This window comes from Onychomys torridus, chromosome 14 (genome assembly GCF_903995425.1).
Source record: "Onychomys torridus chromosome 14, mOncTor1.1, whole genome shotgun sequence".
Lineage (NCBI taxonomy): Eukaryota > Metazoa > Chordata > Mammalia > Rodentia > Cricetidae > Onychomys > Onychomys torridus.
Window position 1 is genome coordinate 76,033,847 of NC_050456.1, and position 5,713 is coordinate 76,039,559.

Genomic DNA, 5,713 nt, shown 5'->3' on the forward strand with positions numbered 1-5,713 from the left:
AATTCTCCTGTATTTGTTATTAAAAAGAAATCTGGTAAATGGAGAATGGTAACAGTCCTTAGAGCAATTAACAAAGTAATTCAGTCAATGGGGCTCTCTATAATCTGGAATTTCTTTGCCTACTCTATTACCTAAAGGATGGCCTCTTACAGTTATCAATTTAAAAGACTGTTTCTTCTCAATACCCTTAAAAGAAAAGGACAGAAGAAAGAATTGCCTTCACGGTGCCTGCTTATGTGGTGATACTGTGTTCTCCAATATCGTGCACCCTAATAAACTTATCTGGGGTCAGAGAACAGAACAGCCACTAGATACAGAGGCCAAAAAATGGTGGCATACGGTTTTCCACATTGGACAAGTGCTGCAAGGTGGAGCGCGCCCTTCCCGCTGCTGGCTAGCTCTCTCTGGTCTCCATGTGGCTGGTGGCGGGTGGGCAGTGGGCCCCCTTTGGGTGTGTGCTCGGCAGGCACCAGGCCCGGGAGGGCGAGAGCTTTGCATTTTGCAGTGCTGTTTGAGGGGGGCCGGAGGTGGAAGAAGCGGAAAGCCACCGAGTCGGGGACCTCGGGGTGAACCATGTTGAGTCCTGCCAACGGGGAGCAGATCCACCTGGTGAACTATGTGGTGGATTACCTGGACTCAATGGAGTCACTGCCTTTCGACCTGCAGAGGATCGTCTCGCTGATGCGGGGGATCGATGCCAAATACCAAGAGATCCTGAAAGAACTGGATGACTACTATGAGAAGTTCAAGCGTGAGAAGGACGGCACGCAGAAGAGTCGGGTGCTGCACTGCATCCAGAGGGCCCTGATCCGCAGCCAGGAGCTGGGCGGTGAGAAGATCCAGATCGTGAGTCAGATGGTGGAGCTGGTGGAGAACCGCACCAGGCAGGTGGACAGCCACGTGGAGCTCTTCGAGGCACACCAGGACATCAGTGACAGCACTGGCAGCAGCGACAAGGCCGGCCAGGACAAGTCGAAGAGTGAGACAATCACTCAGACGGACAAGCCCAACAACAAGCGGTCCTGGAGACAGCGAAACAACGAGAACCGAGAGAACGCGTCTAATAATCACCTCGACGACATCACCTCAGGAACACCCAAGGAGAAGAAAGCAAAAACCTCAAAGAAGAAGAAACGCTCCAAGGCCAAAGCAGAGAGGGAAGCCTCTCCCGCAGACCTTCCCATCGACCCCAACGAGCCCACGTACTGTCTGTGCAATCAGGTCTCCTATGGAGAGATGATCGGCTGTGACAACGACGAGTGCCCCATCCAGTGGTTCCACTTTTCTTGTGTGGGACTCAACCATAAACCGAAGGGCAAGTGGTACTGCCCCAAATGTCGCGGGGAGAACGAGAAAACAACGAGCCCTGGAAAAGTCCAAGAAAAAGAGGGCTTGCAACAGGTAGTGTGTGGACGTGCACACAGGAGAACCCAGGTCCCAGGACGGGCAGATGAGTATTTTTAGAGACTGTTAGAAATGGATCCTCTCCTCGGGATGGAGGAAACAGCCTATGTCTTCATGGTTGGTGTACCTGTAACCAGACTGGGTCTTCAGATCAGCGTTTTAGAAACTACAAACATAGGTTCGAATTAAACATGTCAGCAAGTGTCAGACTGGTTTTTGGGGTTGGGGAGTGACTTGGAAATAACCTAACAGATGTATAAAGAAGAGATTTAATTTGGCTGTTTTCACAAAAATGTTATGGTTTACAAAAAAGAAAAGAAAAAAAGAAAGAAAGAAAGAAAGAAAGAAAGAAAGAAAGAAAGAAAGAAAGAAAAAATTAGCCAGGTTGCGGAAATACAGCAAGTGTGCTTCTCGCTGCCATAATGTATATCCACATGACAAGTTGGTCAAAGGTTTAACGTCTAAATATTATTTTTTAAAAAGATTAATGGGTAAATTTTACATGACATATTTTATACATAGCCTATTCCCCAACTGGCCATTTTTAATGACTGGGTACATTTTTAATAGGTCAGACACAAGTGGTCCAGGCAGTGGGTCCAAGTCTTGCCTTAGCTGCCCTAGGTCATAGTGTATGAATGTACATTTTCCAGCCACCTTGCCCCTGCTGTATTATAACCGGAAGTGCAGCCTGGTGCTGTTGTGAAGCCAAGGTGCAAGTCCTGCTGCGTGTGTGAGCTGTATAGAAGTTGCATTAGGAAATAAATGAAACTTGGCCAGTTTGTTTCTTTAGCATTTAATTTTAACATACAAATCATTTTAAATTTTTTGACTTAAAAATTTATACACCAGCAGTTTAGACAAAGCCTTAAGCAAATTGTATATTATTGATCTCACATAATAAGGAAGTAGACACTATGCCTATACCAGCAAATAAATGTCAAAAAATACTTAGAGCAGAGGGTAGAAAGTGACTGTGTACTTGAGATCCAGCCCCACCATTTGTTTTGTGTGGCCTGTGAGCTAAGAATGGTCTCTGTGTTTCTAAGTGGTTTTAAAAATCACATTTCATGCTACATGAAAGTCCTATGAAATTCAGATTGGAGTGTCCATAAATAAAGACTCATTGGAACACACACACACACACACACACAAAGGTGGCATACACACCTTTAATCCTATCACTCTGAAGACAGAGATCCATGTGGATCTCTGATTTTAAGGCCACACTGGAAACAGCCAGGCATGGTGACTCATGCCTTTAAACCCAGGAAGTGATGGCAGAAAGCAGAAAGGTATATAAGGCGTTAGGATCAGGAACTAGAGCCTGGTTAAGCTTTTAGGCTTTTAAGCAACAGTTCAGCTCAGATTCATTCTGGATGAGGACTCAGAGGCTTCCAGTCTGAGGAAACAGGATCAGCTGAGGAATTGGCAAGGTGAGGTGGCTGTGGCTTGTTCTGCTTCTCTGATCTTCCAGCATTCACCCCAATTTCTCCCGGTTTATTTTCATTAATAAGACCTTTTAGGATTCATGCTACATACTTATAATAATTATCAGCTGGTTAAGAGATATCAATGGAGGGTTCTCCCACAGGGAATGTTAAATAGCCCAACCCTATGCCAATATTTTGTACGACAGCCATGAGAAGTAATATGTAAACAATTTCCTGTATCTATAATTTATCATTTCATGGATAATTTTTTACTAGCTGACTCAAATGCAGATGATTTAGGAAGAATGTTTGAAGAAGTAAAGAAAAATTTTCTTTGTTGGGTGTAGTAGAACAGGCCCATAGGGTCCAGAAATCTGTCAAGGAGAATATAACTGTAGTTTGGTCCCTGTGAAATCTGTTAAGGAGAACATAACTATCAGTTTGGGCCCCAAAATATCTGTAAAGGAGAAAGTAGCTATCAGTTTGGGCACTGAGAAATCTGTCAGTTTGGGTCCCAGGAAATCTGTCAGTTAGGGCCCTGGGAAATCTGTCAAGGAGAAAGCAGCTGTCAGTTTGGGTCCCACCAAATCTGACAAGATGAACACAGTTGTTAATATGGTCCCCTTAAAATGTCAAGGAGAGTGTAGCTGTCAATTTGGGCCCCATGAAATCTGTCAAGGAGAATGTAGCTGTCATTTTGGGTCCCGCCAAATCTCTCAAAGACAAGGTAGCTGTCATTAAGTCATGTGATGCTGTCCCCTTCTGCTGTACCACCATAGCTGGCAGCCACCCCTCCAACGCAGAATTCTTGGGGCAATCTACCCCAATACCAGCCTACCTCAGGAGTGGCTACTCTCCCACAGTGCCAACTGCCTTATAACCCTCACAGCCTGTGCCACTGTCAGTCTGTAGTCCCATAGAAGCCTGCCCAGTCAATATGGGCACAAATGCCGGGGTCCAGCCCTGGATTCCCGCACCCATAACTGATCTCCCCATCATCTGGAAGGCAGCCAATGAGTCAGACTCAGATTCTCCCTACTTCAGCAGGTCATTGATCAATGGTCAGTGCAATTACAAACATATTTCCATTGGTAGAACTTGCTTAAAGCTGTGTTGGAACCTGCAGTCTTTCTCAGTTGGAGATCAGCCTGTGATAATCAGGCAGAATACCAGGCCTGGACCAATATCTTACTTAATGTCCTAGTGACCTATGATATGCTCACAGGGCATGGGGAATATGTGCACCAGGCACAGATTGGTTTGAATGCCTATTTTCAACAGGCCTCAGACCTGGCCCTCAAGGCTCTACAAGGGACTCAGGGGGGCCTATAAGCACTAGGTGTCTCTGCCAAGGAACATGTCCCTGCCTGTGGTGAGATGGAGATATTTTATCTCCCTCCAATAGAAACTTTCAGCCCCATTGCTAACCCATGGGCAAGGTTATGCTTGTGTTTTTCTTCAGAGTGCCACTATGCCAATATGTGTCCTAGCAAGAGATTTGTGCTTGGCCATAGATCAGCCTGCTTCTACCATTCTGGGTGATTTTCCCATTTCTTGATCTCATTGGCCCTTTAAAGGCTGAAGACTTTTGGAGCTATGCTTTTCCTCATTTTGTATGATGCCTTTTGAGATGAAGACCATCTGATTAGCAGGCTGGGAGCTAGCTAAATATATTAAGGGCCCATGGTCACCTAAGTTTCTCCATTACAGCTAACACATGAAATTTTCCAATTAAATCAGACAAGAGCACAGGTTATGGCCTTTGACTCTTTATTTTTTGAAAAGTTTTGTCATGATATAAAGAGGCTGTTTGATCCCTCCTGGTTTTCACTTATGTTTTGATTGACAGAGTAGTGCTTTTGATCTTTCTCCTTTTAAAGTGTCTCCTACAGCACATCCAACAACAATAGGTGGCCACTAATGCAACTCTGTAGGTGTTAATGGCTCTTAGATATCCAACTCATAGCCCTCTACAGGAGGTTATGCATGCCTGGCTTTCTGAAATTCAAAAGGCTGCTGCCTGACACTCTCCACCTGAGGTGATTCCTCAGGGATGGACACTCTTCAAGAGCTGGTAGTCAAAGATGGGTAAGATGGGGCTGGAGAGATGGCTCAGAGGTTAAGAGCACTGGCTGTTCTTCCAGAGGTCCTGAGTTCAAATCCCAGCAACCACATGGTGGTTCACAACCATCTACAATAAGAGATCTGGTGCCCTCTTCTGGCCTGCAGGCTGAACACTCACTGTATACATAATAAATAAATAAATCTAAAAAAAAAAAAAATGGGTAAGAGCTTGTTTGGCAAGGCAACCTAACACAGGCACAGTCCAGTTGCTGTGCCCCTCTAAGGCGGGGTCAACAAGGCTGGAGCAAAGAACTCTGACTCCCGCCCATGTAATAAAATAAAAGGGTGGATATGTTGTAGGACAGGCCCCTAGGGTCGAGGAAATTGGCTCAGACCAGTTGCCAAGGCCTTCACACATGTACTCCTTAAGAGCCAACCTGGAGTCCGCCTGAGGGCCTAACAACAGGAGCTATCAGAGTTCCTGATTGTGCCCAGCCAATGAGGGATGTGTAGATGAAATTCTAAATGGTCTTAGTAAATAAGAAACACAGAGCCAAATACAGAGTTAAAGCCTAAGAGATCAGAGCAAGAGCCATGACTCCCTTTAATATACCACCCACTGCTGTCACTTCCCCTGAGAGAGAGACCTTCTCTTGTGTGACCTGTCTTTTTATTGCCTTTCTGTTCTACCTTCTCATTGGCTCTAAACCCAGCCACATGATTTCCTCGTCACTGCCTGTCTATACAGACCTCCAGGCCTCTATGGTTGGTACTGGTATTTAAAGGTTCGGGTCACCACTTGGCTGTGTTCT

At 45.4% G+C, this 5,713-nt stretch overlaps 1 pseudogene; it reads left to right on the top strand.

The window, feature by feature from the left end:
- The first annotated feature begins 573 nt into the window (after window positions 1-573).
- Window positions 574-1,405, top strand: LOC118595737 (annotated as a pseudogene).
- Window positions 1,406-5,713: the final 4,308 nt, after the last annotated feature.